This window comes from Narcine bancroftii, chromosome 4 (assembly GCF_036971445.1).
Source record: "Narcine bancroftii isolate sNarBan1 chromosome 4, sNarBan1.hap1, whole genome shotgun sequence".
Lineage (NCBI taxonomy): Eukaryota > Metazoa > Chordata > Chondrichthyes > Torpediniformes > Narcinidae > Narcine > Narcine bancroftii.
Window position 1 is genome coordinate 116,513,972 of NC_091472.1, and position 18,832 is coordinate 116,532,803.

The 18,832-nt window shown below is 44.1% G+C and overlaps 1 long non-coding RNA gene across 1 annotated transcript; it reads right to left on the reverse strand.

The window, feature by feature from the left end:
- Positions 1–264: 264 nt before the first annotated feature.
- Positions 265–14,144, reverse strand: LOC138759931 (uncharacterized). The gene is made up of 4 exons (XR_011355238.1): positions 14,007–14,144; positions 8,950–9,028; positions 6,733–6,890; positions 265–456 (listed from the first exon to the last, which is right to left on the reverse strand). It is a non-coding gene; the product is annotated as an uncharacterized lncRNA (long non-coding RNA).
- Positions 14,145–18,832: the final 4,688 nt, after the last annotated feature.

An 18,832-nucleotide genomic window follows, 5' to 3' on the forward strand; every position in this document is an offset into this window, starting at 1 on the left:
GGCAGGTTGGGGTCTATAATGGGCCTGGCTATTTTTGCTAACTTCTGCAGACGTCTACGTTCCTGAGCACCTGAATTACCAAACCAGGCTGCAATACAATCAGTCAGAATACTTTCCACAATGCACCTGTAGAAGCTTGATCAGATATTCAACGATATGTCAAATCACTTCAGACTCCTGAGAACATCCATTCTCAATGGGGGACATAGCAAATTTAAGGGCAGCCAAGAACTGAAATCATTTTTTGTTTTTTATGTAGTCAGTAGGAGGGAAGTATGGAAGAAACCAACTAAACTTGACTGCTTCACAGGGAAGGGGGCCCAGAAACTCAGCAGAGTCCTAAGGGGGCCATAGCCAAAAATAGTTGTGATTGGCTGCCTTAGAAAGTCGAGACGTCGGTGTGTCTTCTTCACTGGCAGATGAAGTTTCAATGTGGGCAAGTGTGAGGTGATGCACCTTGGAAAGAGAATTCAAAAGGATTATTATTATTATTTAAAGGGGATAGACTACAAATAGGTGAGAATCAGAGGGATCCCGCTATTCTAGTTCATGGATCACATGATGTTAGCAAGCGCTCCTGAGGAAGTAGAGGGACTGACGTGCTTTCTTTATGATGCCATTTGTGTGTTGGGTCGAGGAAAGATCCTCCGAGATGGTGACTTCCGAGAACTGGGTGGCACAGTTGGTGTAACAATTAGCGCAACGCCTTTACAGCGCCAGAAATCAAGACTGGACCAGGGTTCAAATCCCATGCTTTCTGTAAGGAGTTTGTATGTTCTCCCTGTGTCTGCGTGTGTTTTCCCCGGGGGCTCCGGTTTCTTCCCACTGTTCAAAATGTACTGAGGGTGTAGGTTAATGTGGTGTAAATTGGGCAGCATGGACTCGTGGGCCAAAATGGCCTGTTACTGTGGTGTATGTCTAAATTAAAAATTAAGAACTTACATTTGCTTACCCTTTCCACTTCTGATCCCCCAATGATCACTGGCTTTCCCTTCCTGAAGTCAACAATCAGCTCCTTAGTTTTGGTGACATTGAGTGCAAGGTTGCTGTTGGTTCACCATTCAGCCAAGTTTTCAATCTCCCCCCTGTATGCTTACTTGTCACCTTTCTTTATACAACTCACTACTGTGGTATCGTCGGCAAATTTGTAGATGGTGTAATTGTATTGAGCCACACAATAATAGGTGTAAAGTGAGTAGAGCGGGGGTGGTGGGGGGGGGATGGTTAAGAATGGAGCCTTGTGGTGCTCTGGTACTGATGGCGATTGTGGAGATGTTCTTACCGACCCTCACTGATTCTGGTCTGGAGGTGAGGAAATCAAGGATCCAGTTACACAGTCGGGTGTGGAGTTCCAGGTTTTGGAGTTTGCTGATCAGTTTTGAGGGGATGATGGTGTTAAATGCCAAACTATAGTTGATAAAGAGCATCCAGATAAATGCATCTTTACTGTCAAGGTGTTCCAGGGCTTTGTGTAGAGCCAATGACAAGGCTTCCATAGTACACCTGTTGCAATGATAGGTGAACTGGAATGTATCCATGTCACTGATCAGACAGGAGCTGCTATGCTTCAACAGCAGCTTTTCAAAACACTTTATCACTGTTGATGTAAGTGCTACTGGCTGATAGTCATTAAGGCAGGTTACCACACTCTTCTTGAGCTCCTCTATGATTGAGGCCTATTTGAAACAGGTGGATACCATGCCCTGCTGGAATGGGATATTGAAGATATCCATGAATAAATTGGTAAGTTGGTCAGCACAGATTTTTAATACTAGGCCAGGTACTCAATCCAGGCCAGATGCTTTCCTTGGATTCACTTTCCTGAAGTTTTGATTCCCTTACCTAAAAAAAGAGGATATACTAGCCATAGGAGTCAGCTCAAAGGAGATTCCCTGTACTAATTCCTAAGATGAGAGGGTTGCCCTATCAAAGAAAGCTGGGTAGTATTCCTTGGAGTCCAGGAGAATGAGGATTGACCATATTCAAAATTCTAAGATGGCTCGACAGGATAGACGTTTAGATGTTTGCACTGTGAGGAGACACTAGAGCAAGGAGTGGCATCTACAAATTAAGGGGTCAGCCACTTAAAACTGAGGTGCAGTGGATGATGCATCTCCAGAATTCTCTGCCCCCAAAGATAGTGGGGGCCAAATCATCAGATATATTTAAGATGGAGTTGATAAATATTTGAAAGATTGTGGAATTGAGTGTCATGGGGAACTGATGCAGCCCAGTGATGATGATGTTGAGTGGAGGGATAGTGTCGAGAGGCTCAGTGGCCTACTCCTATTCCCATTATCTGTGTGTTCTCTTCATTAGGCAAAAGAAATTTGAGGTGACAGCATATTCTCAAAGGGAACTTAATTCCGGGATTTGAAGGGAAGTCTAACATTTGTACATTGTTTTAATTACTCCATGCCAAGAGCCTTCACAGTCAACAAATTTTGTTTGAAATGTAATCTCAATTGTAAAATGCGAAATCTGTGCACATAAAGTTACATGAAAAAAAACAGTGATAAGAATAGAAAAATCTGGAAACACTCAGGGGCATAGCAACTGGCATAGCAGTTAACACAATGCATTTACAGTGCCAGCGATTGGGTCTGGGGACTGAATCCTGAGCAGTCTGTGAGGAGTTTATACATTCTCCCCTTGTCTGCATGTGTTTTCCCTGGGGGCTCCGTTTCCTCCCACCATTCAAAATGTACTGGGGGTGTAGGTTAATTGGACGGCACGGACTTATGGCCCGAAATGGCTGAATGTAAATTTTTTTTAATTTTATTTGAATTTGTACTTTAAATTTATAGTCAAATGGCATCTTTACGGAGAGAGAGTTAAGTTTAGGATTGAAATGTCCATGACCTGAAACATTAACTCTGCTCATCTTTTCACAGATGCTGACTGACTTGCAGAGTGTTTTCACATTTGCTGCTTTATCCCTGATTTCTGGCAACTGCAGTACTTTGGCTTCTGATTTGGTGTCTAGTGATTTATGGGGAGAGATTAATTTTGAGGGCGTTCCGGGACAACTATCTTCTTCTTCAAAGTACTTCCATGGGTCCACCTGAATGGTGATAACATCCCACTCCCCAGTCTGTTGCCCTCCCTCAAGGCACTCGGGGGGAGATGAACAATAGGGTTAGGGGTCAAATCAAAAACAAACAGTCCCATGATTGAAACTTGTTGATCAGGAAAGCAAAACAGGTCAGTGAGAGGTCTAATCGAGGTCAAGGTTGAAAATTGGTTGTGGCCTTAAAGTTGTCACTGACTATGTGTGATCTGGCTGGTAAAACTCATTTGGTGGAATAATGGATCAGAAACAGGCCAGGTGTGCTGGCACTCAACAGCTGAATGGAGATACAAGACCCCCTCATCCTTTTTAATTTCCACAATGGGCAAGCAGAGGTTTTTAAAATCACTTTCTCTCTGGCAGTAAGTTTTATTTCTGCACTAATCAAGACTGCTAGTGATTGGAGAGAAGGGATCTCTGGACTTATTGAAGTAATCTTCAAGGACAGACATTTCCTGTGTTTCATTGCGCTGTTAACTTTCAGCCTTGCTACAAAATCTGATCACTAATATGGAATGGTCCCCAGTGACTGATGCAGAATATGTATGTTTGACACAGATCTCTGCTGCTTAATGAGCAGGCAAGTGTTCCAAAAGCTGGAACCTGAGCCAGCACAAGCTGACACCAATTATCTTCAAATTATGACCAGCTTTCAACCAGCAGTGATTGGGATTTTACATTTGTTGTGTATCTACTTGGATTAATGGATTTGAATTCCTTAATTTTAACCAATAAAACTGAAGAAAATGTCCCCAAAGACTGGCCTGGGAATAATATTTTATTTCCTTTCATTTATAAAATTGTATCTTGCTCAATTTGCATTTCTACTCATTTTGACTAAAGAACAATAAATGTTGCTTCTAAAATGTTCATACAGACTACTGGCCAAGCTAAAAGCCAGCTTATTTCAAGTTTATTGTCATATTTCAAGATGCAATGACAGAACTTGTTTTGTCCAGTAGACATCTCATAAATAGTCCAAGTAAAACAGTACAGAACTGCAGAGTTACAGAGGCAGTTCAGTTGGTACAAAAGCAGCATCGTTTTACTATTTTGGGTTCATTCAGGACTCTGATAAGGGTGGGAGGGAAACTTTCCTTGAATCTTGGGGGTACATGATCTCACACTCATGAATCTTCCTTCTGATGGGAGGCCATGAAGAGAGTGTGGCATGTTTTTAATATGTTGGCTGCTTTTCCAAAGCAGTGGGAGTTATAGAGGATTTGCTGGAGGGTGGGTTGGGGGTCAGGAAGGAGAGGGGTGGTGTTTGTGTACTGTTACACGTTCTACAGGTCCACTATTGAATGTATCCTGTAGTAAAGCATTCCTTGCATATCTGGTTTCAATTCAGGAATTTGATTTAAAAGGTTTTTCCTTAACAAGTTTTATATCATCTAGTTATATATTTCCTCCTTCTTTATATGATTTGACATTTGTCCATTGGTGTGATAATGGTATTCTGTGTTCTCGAGACTTGTTTGTTGACAGTTGCCTCATGTCTTTTGAACAGTTATCAGAAAAGTTTAATTGATCAAATTCACACTTTTTTAGATACTTGCAGATCAGAAATGTTTTACAGGTTCATTTACCAAATTTTCCCCTGACTTGTGCATCTAACAGGCTGGATGTAATTTTCAAAGCCCTGAAGGGCTTTATAATCTCTATATACGACATGCTTTCTAAATCATGTCAGGATACCCTTGATACGATTAAAAAAAAACATGGGAGCATGATCTACAGTTTTCTATGTCAGACAAAAACTGGGATTTTATTCTTAAATTAGTTAACACTTCTTCACTATGTGCTCGACATTCTCTTATTCAGTTTAAGGTAGTTCATTGGATTTACATGTCTAAAGACAAATTATCCCATATATTTCCTGAGCTAAATTCCTGATGTGATAGTTGTAACGACAGTGAAGCAACCTTGATACATATGTTCTAGCTTTGTCGAGCTTTTGAACCTTTTTGGAGGGAAATTTTTCATGTTTTATCAATAATATTACGTATTAATCTTGAACCTAATCCTTTCATAGCTTTGTTTGGAGTGTTAGATGATACTAACGAGCTATTTTCTTCATCTGATCGTCAAGTCACACTATTTATAACTCATGTCATGAAGAGCTATCCTACTTTGATGGAAAGATCCTGGTCCACCCACTAGAACTCAGTAGAAAAATAATATTGCCTTTGCTCTGTCCCAACTGATCTCTCTCTCTCTCTCTAACTCTGCACATTTCTAGTTTTGTGCTGAGTTTTACTTGTTGTAGATGACTACTGGCCTGCTTGCAAACCAACCTCTGTTATCACATCCTGGTGCATGTGATATTAAACCTGAACTGAACTGATTTAGTATCTGAATGATGGCATCTCTTAATGTGCAGCACTCCCACAGTACTTTCCAGGTCCATCCTCAGAACTCTAGACTACTTCACAACTGACCCATGGGTGCTGTCTGACCCATTGAGTGCCAAAGCAATTCTTCGATTGCTGGGGATTCAACCATCTGCAGCTTCTGTGTTTCTCTGGAGTACAATGTTGAAAGTGTGAAAGTGTTTTCCATCATCAATATTAGCTGCTATTACATGACATTGTGGGCTGAAGGGCCAGTATTGTGTTGTAATATAATGTTCTATAATGATCCAACTGCAGTTGAACAGGCACAAACTTCCTAATCCTTTTTAACCCATCTCTGCACACAATTACATTTCTTCCTCTATAATTGTTCAAGATGATAATGAAACTAAATTGCAGAGTGGACAATTGCAAACAAATTTAATGAAGGACTCCAAAAAACTAGGAGAAGAGCTTGGAGAATTTCAGAAAGATCATCGAGGTTAATTTAAAAAAAGTCCTAATATAATTTGACTTAAACATTTGTCATTAGGGACTGAAACCTTCATTAACAGCCTGAAAAAATAGCTACATTGGACATGGAATTATTATATAAATGTCCCTAAAATAAGATTTCTGCTACATTAAGTCACTTTCCCTACATCTTAATTTCATATTAAGGATAAAACATTATTTTCATTGAGGTCAGAGAGATGTGGATTACTCATGGAGGGTTCAGACATCATTTCACTTCTGTCAGAGGCTTCTGGATTTTTTTTTCTCTCTAGACAATTCCAAGAACTCGATGTGAATTGGCACAAAGACTGCTATTTCTGCCAGAGGCTTGTGGGGACAGTTGTTTTCAGCTGCAGTGGCATCTTCCAATGTCTGACACTCTGCCAGGAGTGGGATCGCAGAAAAGGAAGAACCTGACCTGCATTTTACTCAATTTGTCTGTCTTGGCTTAATCAGCTTTGCTCCTGTGCTCACTTTTCTCTAAAACCTTTCCCCTCCCCCAGTGGTCTCCCTCCACTCCCCCTATGGTCTCCTCTCCCCTCCCCCAATGGTCTCAGCTCCCCCTATGGTCTCTTCTCCCCTCCCCAATGGTCTCCTCTCCACTGCCCCAGTGGTCTCCTCTCCGCTCCCCCAATGGTCTCCCCTCCTCAATGGCCTCCTCCATGGTCTCCTCTCTCCTCTCTCAATAGTCTCCTACCCCAATGATCTCCTCCCCTCTTCCCCAATGGTCTCCACTACCCTCTTCCCTCTCCATTTTTCTCCACATCTCCCTTCATTTATCTAGTATCACTACCCTCCCCCCTTTTTTAATACTTGCTATCTCTATCTCCTCTTCCCACTTTATTCTTGAAAGAAGTTCCTGTCCTGAATCATTGATCATTTCTCTCCTTGGATGCAGCCTGAGCCGTTGAGTCCCTCCATCTTCTCTTTGTTTGCTCAACATTCCAGCATCTGCAGTCCTTGTGTATTTTCTAAAATTGGTTAGAACCATAGAACATTACAGCACAGAAACAGGCCCCTTCAGCCCTTCTAAACTGTGCCAAACCATTTTCTTTGCCTGGTCCCACTGACCTGTACCCAGTCCATAGCCCTCTATACTTCTCCCTTCCATGTACCTGCCCAAACTCTTCTTAAGTGTTAATATTTAGCCTGCATTCATCATTTCAGCAGGCAGCTTGATCCACACTCCCACCAGACTCTGTGTGAAGAAGTTCTCCTTCAGGTTCCCCCTAAACTTTCCTTTTCACTCTTAACCCATTTCCTCTGGTTTGTATCTTCCTGCCTTCAGTGGAAAAAGCCTATCTACATTTACTCTGTCTATCCCTCCTCCTAATTTTAAATACCTCTATCAAATCTCCCCTCATCCTTCTACACTCCAGGGAATAACCATATCCATATAACCATATAACCATATACAGCACAGAACAGGCCAGTTTGGCCCTACTAGTCCATGCCGGAACAAATCCCCACTCTCCTAGTCCCACTGACCAGCACCTGGTCCATACCCCTCCAATCCTCTCCCCTCCATGTAATTATCCAGTCTTTCCTTAAATGTAAGTAACGTCCTTGCTTCAACCACCTCTGCTGGAAGCTTATTCCACATCCCAACCACCTAAAGCTCTAATCTGTTTAACCTTAATTCCTTTTTTAAAAAACCTTTATTTAATATTTTCAAAAGAAAAACTTTTACAAAGTCCATAATATAAAAATGAAGGTTACAACTAACCCATCCCCCTCTACCCACCCTCAGCAAACTCCCCAAGGGAAGCATTAAGAAAATTAAAGAAACACTTATAACAATTTAAGATATTACTAAAGTCATACATTTCAAATAAGGCGACCACATCTTAACAAAAAAGTCGTAATTATCATGCAAGTTATATGTTATTTTCTCCATATAAATTCAGGACCTCAACTCATTATGCCAACGATTTACATTTATCTCCACCTCGTCTTTCCATGAAATTGTAACACATTTAGCTAATGCTAAAAGAAGAAATGCTATCTAAAACTTATCTAACCCCAAATCCATAAATGGGGCAGTACAACCCAACAAAAACATTTTTGGGTCTAACAAAAATTGGATCTTAAACAATTTTTGAAGAAATTCCCTAATTTTATGCCAAAATGATTGAACCTTATCACAAAACCAAACTGAATGTAAAAATGTTCCTACACATAATCCACATCTAAAACACAATTCTGAATTACTAAATCCATATTTTTTCAATTTCTCAGGGGTTAGATACAACTGATGCAAAAAATTATAATTAATCATACTATATCTTACATTAAGCAATTTAGTCACACCATCAAAACACATCGTCTCCCAATCGGCCTGATTAATATCACTGTAACTCAATTCCTGAAGTCCAGGCAACAACCTAGTAAATCTTCTCTGCACTCTTTCAATTTTATTGATATCTTTCCTATAGTTAGGTGACCAAAACTGCACACAATACTCTAAATTTGGCCATCCCAATGTCTTGTACAGCTTTTCCATAACATCCCAGCTCCTTTACAACCCCATCCAACTGTGATGGCACTTTCAGGGAATTACATATCTATATTCCCAGGTCCCTTTGTTCTACCACACTCCTCATTGCCCTACCAGTCACACCTCACATTTGTTTGCATTAAATTCCATCTGCCCATTTTTCCAGCTGGTCCAAATCCCTCTGCAAGCTTTAAAAACCTGGTCCACAATGCCTCTAATCTTAGTGTCATCTGCAAACTTGCTGATCCAATATACCACATTATCATCCAGATCATTGATATAGATGACATACAATAATGGTCCCAGCATTGATCCCTGAGGCACATCACTAGTCACAGGCCTCCAGTCTGAGAAGCAATCATCCTCCACCACTCTCTGGCTTCTCCCATCCAACCATTGTCGAATCCAGTTTATTATCTCACCATGTGTCTACATAGTGTCTGAACCTTCCTGACTAACCTCCAATACCGCTATCAATTAGACCCAACGGGTCAGAAGTCGAGATGAATAGGCTTTAATCGCTATAAACTTACAGGTATATCTTACATCCTGTTGCCTGATTCCAAGGTAGTACTGAAGGAGGAGATTGGGCGATACCACCTTTTAGGAATCCTGGAGGAAGAGGAGTTACAGCATCAGGGGTGGGCCAACCAGTATAATGATTGTAATACACTGTTCCAACACATTCATCCTTTCTTTTGAAACAAGGTCTAGTGGGGTGAAGTGTCAGAGTCCATTCAGTGTTTATTTACAGGTTGTTCAGCCTGTCCGGTGGTTTCGTTCATCAAACTAACCTTTGCAGTGCCAGCTGTGGTGCAGCTGTTGGCTCCTGGGCAGTGCTCTGTGTGATAGGCTGCGATTCGGATAATTGAACAGAATCTGTTGGGCCTAGATCAGGAGGGGGGGAAGGGGTTGGGGTTGGGTCAGTGCAACTGATGCCAATGGTGTGGTCAGATACCTGTGTCCCTGGTAGTCTTGAGGGAAGTGTGGTGCTGGTCGGTTGACTGTGGTCAGTCTAGCTTGTGCCTCAGTTGCAGGGGTTCCTAGATGTTCCAGGTCCCAGACAGAGGCAGTGTCTCTCTGCCCATCCTGATATTGCACATAGGCATACTGAGGGTCCGCATGGAGGACATGAACCTTCACAACCAGGGAAGTCTGCTTTGTGGGTTCTGGGGTGTCTCTGGAGTAACACAGGCCCTGGGCCGTCATCCAAACTGATAGTGTGATTTCCAATGCTGACCTGAGGAAGGAGAATAATTTTTCATGAGGGGTTGCATTTGTTGCAGTACAGAGGAGGTGTATTTTTGCAGGTGGTGTGAAGCACCTCTGGTAGGACTTCTTGTCACTAGGAGACAAGCAGCACCATTGACTCAAGGGCCAGAGGACTGCCCTCCAAATGATGCCATTCTCCCTTTCTACCTGGCCATTCCCTCAGAGGATATAGTTGGTGGCTATGCCTTTGGTCAGCAGGTATTGGCACAACTCCTCGCTCATGAATGAGGACTCCTGGTCACTGTGGATGTAACTGGGGTATCCAAAGAGCATGATGAGGTTATGCAGGGACTTAATAATTGTGGCCGTGATCCTATCTGGGCAGGGGAAGGCGAATGGGAATCATGACTATTCGTCAACAATATTGATAAGAATACATGTTCCGGTTCGTGGAGGGAAGGGGGCCCTTGAAGTATATACTAGATGTTCAAAGGGGGAGGTGGCCTTGATCAGGTGAGCTTTCTCCAACCACTAGAAGTGCGGCCACAGACTGGGGACTGGGCAGCTGTGCGTCAGTTCCCTGATGTCCTCAACTGAGTATGAGAGGTTGCAGGCTCTCACAAAGTGATAGAGCCTTATGACCCTGTGGTGGCAGAGGCTGTTGTGAAGGGCTTGGCGGCAATCTGCTTGCACATAGTGCAGGTACCCCAGGACAGGGCATCGGGAGGCTTGTTGAGCTTCTCAGGCTGGTACAAGATCTCGTAGCTAAGTGTGGACAGTTCAATTCTCCATCTCAGGATCTTGTCATTCTTAATTTTTCCCTGATGTTTGTGGTTAAACATGAATGTGACTGCATTGGTCAGTCACCAGGGTAAACAGTTTGCCAGTTAGATAATGCCTCCACTGCCACACAGCTTTAACTATGGCCTGGGCCTCTTTCTCAATGGCTGAATGCCACAGTTCAGGGCCCTGGAGGCTACGGGAGAAAAATGCCACTGGCCTGCCAGCCTGGTTAAGCGTGGCAGCCAAGGAGAAGTGGAATGCGTCGCTCTCCACCTGAAATGGGATGGATTCATCTACGGCGTGCATCACCGCCTTGGCAATGTGGCCTTTGATGTGAGTGAAGGCCGCTTGGCTTTTGCCAACGAGGGAAAGGTAGTAGGTTTTACCAGGTGATGGGCTTTGTCTGCATAATTAGGGACTCATACATAATATGAAAAGAACCCTAGGCACCTTTTCAGGGCCTTGAGGCTACGGGGGAATGGGAGTTCCAGCAGGGGCCGCCTACACTCAGGGTCTGGTCCAATGACTCCATTCTCCATCACACACCCTAGTATAGCCAGTCATGAAGTGCAGAACAAGCATCTCTTCCAGTGATATGTAAGGTTTAGGGCTTTAGCTGTCTGGAGGAATTTTTGCAGGTTAACATTGTGATCCTGCTGGTCACGGGCCACAGATGATCCATCTCCCTCTGGAAGACCAAAACCCCTTTCGTGACTTCAAAGGGGACCCTGAGGAATTGGTAGAGGCAGCCGTCTGCCTCGAATGCCATGTATGGGCTGTCCTCTGGGTGGATCAGGAGCTGGTGATAGGCCAACTTGAGGTCAGTGGTGGAGAAGACCCAGTGTTGGACAATCTCATTCATCAGGTCGGCAATGCAAAAGAGGGCCTAGGTGTCCAAAATGATGAACTGGTTGATGGTCTGGTTGTAGTCTATAACCATCCTGTGCTTCTCTCAGCTTTTTACCACCATTACCTGTGCTCTCCAAGGGATGGTGCTGGGCTCTATGATGCCATTGGCCAGGAGTCATTTAACCTTAGCCTTGATAAAGGTTCTGTCCCTCGGGGCTGTATCGCCTGCTCTTAGTTGCCACTGGCTTAGTTGGGAGCGAGGTTTTTGAACGGGGGTGGGAGTAGGACCTGGAGGATGGACAGACCGCAGGTCCTGAGCAGTAGGTGTTGTTCGGTTCGCTGACTGGCTGTGTTCGGGGAGATGGGCAGGTGGTTTAAAAGTTGGTTATTACGGACCATGAGGGATGGGTGGGGGCCATCATATTCCATCAGAACACTTTTAAGTTGGCACTGAAAGCCCAGCCCCAATATGACTGGTGCACAGAGTTGTGGCATAATGAGCAATTTAAAATTCTTGTACTTAGTGCCACCCATGGTTAACTTACTGTGCAGCTCCCTCAAATTTCGATCAAGTGAGACTTGGAGCCCAACAAGATTTTACACTGGACTGGGGTCACTGTGAGGGAGCAGCGCTCTGCAGTGCCCAGGTATATAAAGCTTTCGGTGCTTCCCGTGTCAAACAAGCAGTTTGTAATGCAGATGTTTACCTCAATATCCGTGGTGGACTTTGCTAATTGATATGAGCTGCTCTGGTCCAGAAAGATAGACACCATGTCAGCTCATTATCTGACTTGCTGCTGCTGTATGTGTGCATTGGTGACTTCCAAGATGTCAGCCCGAAAGTGGCTGCCCCCATGGTTTGCACGCGGTCGCCACTGGAAGTGACGCTGACCCCGGGTTCCCACCATGCTGTTCTCTGCGACCGGAAGTGGAGCTGGAAATGACGCAGTCCAAGATGTCGACAGCTGCTCCCGCGCACAGTGCTGCAAAGGGAAGGTCTGGGACTACATACACTTGTGTAGTGTCCTTTTCTTCCGCAGCTGGAGCAGGTTGTGCTTCTGGCAGGGCAGTTCTTCCGTGGGTGTTTTGTCTGGCCGCAGTTGTAGCACTTCAGGTGCTCAGCAATAGTGGCTGCTGTTTGGGACCCCATGTCCCAAAATGGTGATGCCTGTGCTCCCCACGTGGCAGCCACATTGCCGCAGGTGTAAGCCTCTGCGTTCCGTTGGGGTGTCTCTAGAGATTTGGCGATCACCCTTCTCCAGAAGCCTTTGTCTGATGTGGTCAGATCTAAGCTGGCCACACATGTGACCCTGATCAGTTCCTCCTGGTAGACGGCTGCCATAATGTCGGTGCAGACACAAGCTTGCCCAGCTCCCTCGTGGCCCGAATATATTCATCAATGGGCTCACCAGGTGCTTGTCAACAGCTATCCAGGAGGTGTCTGGTGTAGATTACGATCTTCGTGGCCTGCTACTGCTTTTGCAGGAGCCCCAGGGTAACTGAGTAAGTGTAACAGTCCCCAATCATCTGGAAAATGTGGTGGCCGACCTGTGCAAACAGCAGATCTCTGTTGTTGACTTCTTCCCAAATATTGTGTAACTTCATAAAGACATTCAGGCAGCGCAGCCACTGGTCAAATTTTACGGAGGCCTGTGGATCCTTAGAGTCAGTGTCCAGTTTCTCCACTGAATAGCATTGTCCATGGCACAAAAGTATAGAAATTAAATTGTAGTGCTATCAGTTAGACCCGACAGACCAGAAGTCAAGGTTAATAGGCTCTAATCACTATAAATTTACAGGCATCACCTACATGTAGTATTAAGGGTGAGCCAACCAGCACAATGCATTTATTACAGTATTCCACCACACTTCCCATTTGGGACCTTGTCAAAGGCCTTACTAAAGTCCATATGGACCACATTCACAGCCCTTCCTTCATCAGCTTTCTTGGTAACCTCCTCAAAAAACTCTATAAGATTTGTTAAGCAAGAACTACCACGCACAAAGCCATGTTGACTATCCCTAATCAGTTTCTGGCTATACATATAATTTTATAATCCGATCTCTTAGAACACCTTCCAATAATTTACCTTCTACTGATGTCAGGCTTACTGACATATACTTTCCAGGGAACCTTTTTTTAAACAACATGAGCTACCCTCCAATCCTCCGGCACCACACGCATGGCTAAGGACATTTAAAATATTTCTACCAGAGCCCTGTAATTTCTACACAAGCATCCCTCAAGGTCCGAGGGAATATCTCATCGGGTCCTGGGATTTGTCCACCCTTATTTGCTTTAAGACAGCAAGCACTTCCTCCTCTTTAATCTGTATAGGTTCCATTACTTCACTTCTTGTTTTCCTTACTTCCCATGACTTTGTGCTCTTTTCCCTGAGTGTATACTGATGGATTTTAAAAAAAGCATTTAAAACCTCCACCACCTCTTTTGGCTCCATGCAGAGACGACCATGCTGATCTTCAAGGGGACCAATTTTATCCCTCATTATCTCCTTTTGCTCTTAATATACTTACAGAAATCCTTAGGATCTTCCATCACATTGTCGGCCAAAACAACCTCATGTCTTTTTTTGTTTGCCTTCCTGATTTCTTTCTTGAGGTTTTTCTTGCATTTGTTATGCTCCCCAAGTACCTCATTTGCTCCATGTTGCCTATTGCTGTTATACACCTCTCTCTTCTTCTGAACAAGATCCCTAATATCCCTCGAAAACCAAGGATCCCTTACCTTTATTCCTGACAGGAACATACAAATTCTCAAAATTTCATCTTTGAGGGTTAACATCAGTTTGAAATTCTCAGCTGTGAGGTGTAGGGGAATAAATAGACTATTCAGCCCATCAAGTCTGTTCTACCATTAAAATTATGCCCATGTAGCAGGCTGCACTGATCTGTAAGTGAACAGGGTCACAGAGGTGCAGGCTCGCACTGGTCCATCACAATGGTCCCAGGGGGTGGGGAGGGATCATGGGGGGGTCATGATGATAAGTTCTCAGAGAGTTCCTGTAAAGTCATTTGGTTTGGTTCAGCTCACTCACAGCCCCTGTGTGGTTTTTCTTTTGTTCGCTGCACAGCACACCGACCACACCTGATACATTTTTCCTCAACCCCATTCTCTTGCCTTCTCCTCATAATCTTTGACACCCTTAATAATAAAGAACCTATTAAACTCCACTTTAAAAAATACCCAATGATTTGGCCTCCACAGCTGTCTAGCATTTAACAGATGCTATGGGAATTCCACAGATTCACCGTGCTTTGGTTGAAGAAATTCCTAATTTCTCTTCCAAAGGAACATCCATTTATTTTAAAACTATGCCCTCTGGTCCTAGACTCTCCCACTGCTGGAAACATCTCCATATCCACTCTGTTCAGCCCTTTCAATATTCAGTGGGTTTCAGTGAGATCCTCCCTCACCCTTTAAACTCCAGTACATCCAGGCCCACAGTCATCAAAGACCCCAGAAGCACTGGCTGTTCATCCCAAGGTTTGGCCCGAGTTTGAACCTCCCCAGTAGAGCAGAGACAGGTGTGAGATGAGCTGTCACCAGTCATTCTCAGCACCTGTTACTTGGTTCTGCCTATATATATATATATATATATATATATATGGAATCACAGCTGCTAAATTGAATACAAAATGTTGATTAAAAAATCTGTTATCACCACTAACCAGTTAGGTACTTCCCTAATTAGTCTGTCAGTTCTTTAAATAATATTAAGCACTTCCCTTAACTATCTACTCTCATCAGAAGGCAAGTCTAGTCAGTTGAGATATATTTGTAGCCCAGGTCTCATCCTTGCCTATTGTCTGTCTTTTTGCCTCCTCCAGCAGTTTTCTTTGTGCTCTGGATTCCAGCATCTGTATCCCCTGTGTCTGCACAGTGGGAAAAGCAAGTCCTGCATTTCTATAGCAACAGCAAGTGTTAGATTAACTCAGCAGGTCAGGCAGTATCTATGGGGAGAGATCTAAATGTTGGAGAGGGATTAGGCCATTAAGTCTTCCCCCACATTCCTTCATTGACTGATTTACTACTCTTTTTAACCCCATTCTCCTGCCTTCTTCCCATAACCCTTGATTCCCTTCCTAATCAAGAACCTATCTTCCTCCGTCTTAAATATCCCCAATGACTTGGCCTCCACAGCAACAAATTCCACAGATTCCCCACCCTCTGGATAAAGAAATTCCTCCTCATCCTGTTCCAACAAGATATTTTTGTATTCTGAGGCTATGTCTCTGGACCCAGACTTCCCCACCATAGGAAACAACCTCTCCACGTCCACTCTATCCAGGTCTTTCATCACATCCGTTTCAGCAGAAGGATGAACTCCTTTCTCCCTCCACAGATGCAAAGTGATCCTGATTTTCAGCATCTGAAGTGTTTTCAATTGTATCTGTTTTGACTATCTTGTGACCTCTCAGCTGACTCTCAACTTACAACAGAACCTCTGGACTTTGGATTGAGGGCACAAGCAGAAGAACTTTGCCTCCGAGTTTGTTTTATCGTTGTATGCAAATGCAAATGGAAGAATCCCCAAGAGATGATGGAGCAGGCGGCAAGAAAATGATTAAGGAAGAAGGAACTAAACTAACTTAATATGTTTACATTTCTATAGCACCACTCACTTTCAGAATATATCAGTGATTTGAAGACAATGAGAGATCTTCTGAATGTAACCTCTGAAGGGAATAATATAACCAATTGTGCACAGTAAGCTACCACAAACAGGCCCTGTGATGATGACAAGAAAAGCTGATGGCTGAGGGATAAAGTAAGAGCACTTTGCAATGTAGGCATATGAAGGCATCACTCTTCCAATGTTCCCATCTCGTGCTTGAGAGACAATTCCAAGTGCAATTGAAATATCAACATACTGCAGTTGCTGAAAATCTGAGATAAAAACAGAAAAAGCCAGAATTACTCAGAAGGTCAAGGCTAAATCTGTGCTAACACTTCAGATTTAAAACATTAACATGGTTTTTATTTTCTCTCCCCACAGAGGCACCCTGGCCTACTGAGTGTTTCCAGCACTTCCTGTTTTTGTTCAGGTTTCTGTCATCTGTGATTTGTTGATTTGCACCCACTGTGGAGAAGTGGAAGATCAGCCCCAGGAGAACACCAGAGTAGTGAGAGCAGACCTCATACATCAACCCCAGGTAGGATCTCACTTCAGCCTCTTATCCACAAGTCAGCACTTACAGTGCAGCAACTCCAGCACTGTGTAGCTTGAACTTGAACAGTCCTGCCAATTGGGGAAATATTGGGTTCATTGTCAATGCCTTCACCAAAATGTAGCAACATGCGAGCCATTTTGAAGACTTCAGCTAGATATCTTGATGTGTGCACTTCTTAAAGAAATACAAGCGGGACTCTTCCCATTTTGTGTCCATCTATTGCTTGCTGAACTGATGTACATTTTGGTGACATTGAGTGAAGGAAGCATAATTTGACTGCAGATATTCTGAGCAGTTTCCCTGAGGATAGAGCATCTTAACCGGGTGTAATGCGACTGCACGCACTCAGAGAACAAGTGAGGAGTATAATAGCTTACAATCAATGGCCGATAGACACAATAATTCTCAGGTGAATCTGAGGTAAGGCAGAAAATCAGGGTTTATATTGGGGTAGGTGAGGGTGGAGCCAAGGGAGGAGCCAGCCATTTGAACAATACACAATTAATTCCAGTTCACTGCATTCACCCCTTCCTTCAGAACGGAACCTATGGGTGAAAAACAAAGACCATACATTAAAAAAAAACTAATAGTTTAAAATATTTACAAGTTAAATCTGTCAGGGGGGTCTAATTATTCTGGTTGAGCACCTCAGTACTGGTGGACTTTGGGCTTCCTGGACCCCTGTGGTGAAGGGTTATTGGGTCTCAAGGGCTCCGGTTCTGGTTGCAGAGTGGATTGGACCACTTCCTGAGCAGTGTCCTCTGGAACCCTGGGTGGGGTACTCAGTAGTTCCTGGATCGTCTGAAGCATTGGATCTTCAGTTCCAGCGAGTGCCAGGTCTCTGCTCAAGACAGTGTCCTCTCTGCCATCAGGGTATTCCCAGTAGGCATACGTTGGGTTGGTGTGCAGCAGGTGCACCCTCTCAATCTGGGGTCTATCTTGCTCCTCCTCACGTGCTTTCTCTGCAGGACTGGCCCCGATGCCATTAGCCAACTTGGGAGAGTAGTCCTGGATGTGGATTTCCTCTTGAACGAGAACATAAGCTCGTGAGGAGTTGTATTGGTCGCAGTGCAGAGGAGTGACCTTATGGAGTGGAGCTCATGGGTAGGACTTCTTGCCAGCATGAGACTGGAAGGCCTTTGAACCAGAGAACCAATTTCATGGCCTTCCGTTAGTCGCGTTCCCTTTTTCAACTTGTCTGTACCCCTGGGGTTTGTAGCTAGTCATCTTGCTTGTGGCAATGCCTCTTACAAGCATAGATCTTCGTTCATAAATGATGAGCCCCGGTCACTATGAATATAGCTGGGATACCCGAACAGGGTGAAAATCGAGTGCAAAGTCCTGATGACTGTGGTGGTGTTCATGTCTGGACAGGGGATGGCAAACAGAAAACGTGAATGTTCATTGATGACGTTGAGAAAGTACATGTTTCTATTGGTGGAAGGGAGGGGACCCTTGATATCGACACTGAGTCATTCGAAGGAGCATGATGCCTTTATCAGGTGTGGTTTGTTGAGGCGTTACAAGTGTGACTTGCACTCTGCACAGACCTGGCAGGACCTGGTCATTTCCTTGATCTCCTCAATGGAGTAGGGCAGGTTGGGTGCCTTGATGAAATGATCCATGCGGGTGATGCCTGGGTGGCAAAGCTCATCGTGCAATGACTGCAATTGGCCAGTGTGTACAGAGGCTCTGTTTCCTCTTGAGAGGGTATCTGGAGGTTCATTGTGAGTACCTTGTCTGTATGCTATGTCATAATTTTAGGCGGAGTGTTCGATCCTCCACCTAACAATCTTATCATTCTTTATTTTGCTCCTTTTTGCATTATTAAAAATAAATGCCACCAATCACTGGTCAGTGAGCAGTGTAAATTTTCTGCCAGCCAGGTCATCCCTCCAGTGCCTGATGGCCTCTAAAATAGCTTGAGCCTTTTTCTCCACTGATGTGTTCCAAAACTCGTGGCCTTGTAGGGTGCAGGAGTAAAAGGCAACCTGGTTAAAGGTAGCGGCCAGAGGCATTGCTTTCCACCTGGAAGGGTGCGTTCTCATCCACTGCATGCATGGTGGCCTTTACGATGTAGCTCCAAACGTAGTCGAAAGCCGCCTGGGCTTCGGGCGATAATGGGAAGGAGGTGGACTTTAAGAGGGGGTGGACTTTATCCACAGTGAGGGACCCATGGCATAGTAAGAAAAGAAGCCCAGGCACCTCCTTAAGGCCTTCATGGTCTTCAGGATTGGGAGGTCTAATGGGGTGCATTTGATCAGGGTCATGCCAATTACGCTATTCTCCACCACGTAGCCCAGAATCGCCAGACGTTTAGTCTGGACCACGCACTTATTGGAGTTGTACACGAGTTTCAAGGCCTTGGCAATGTGGAGA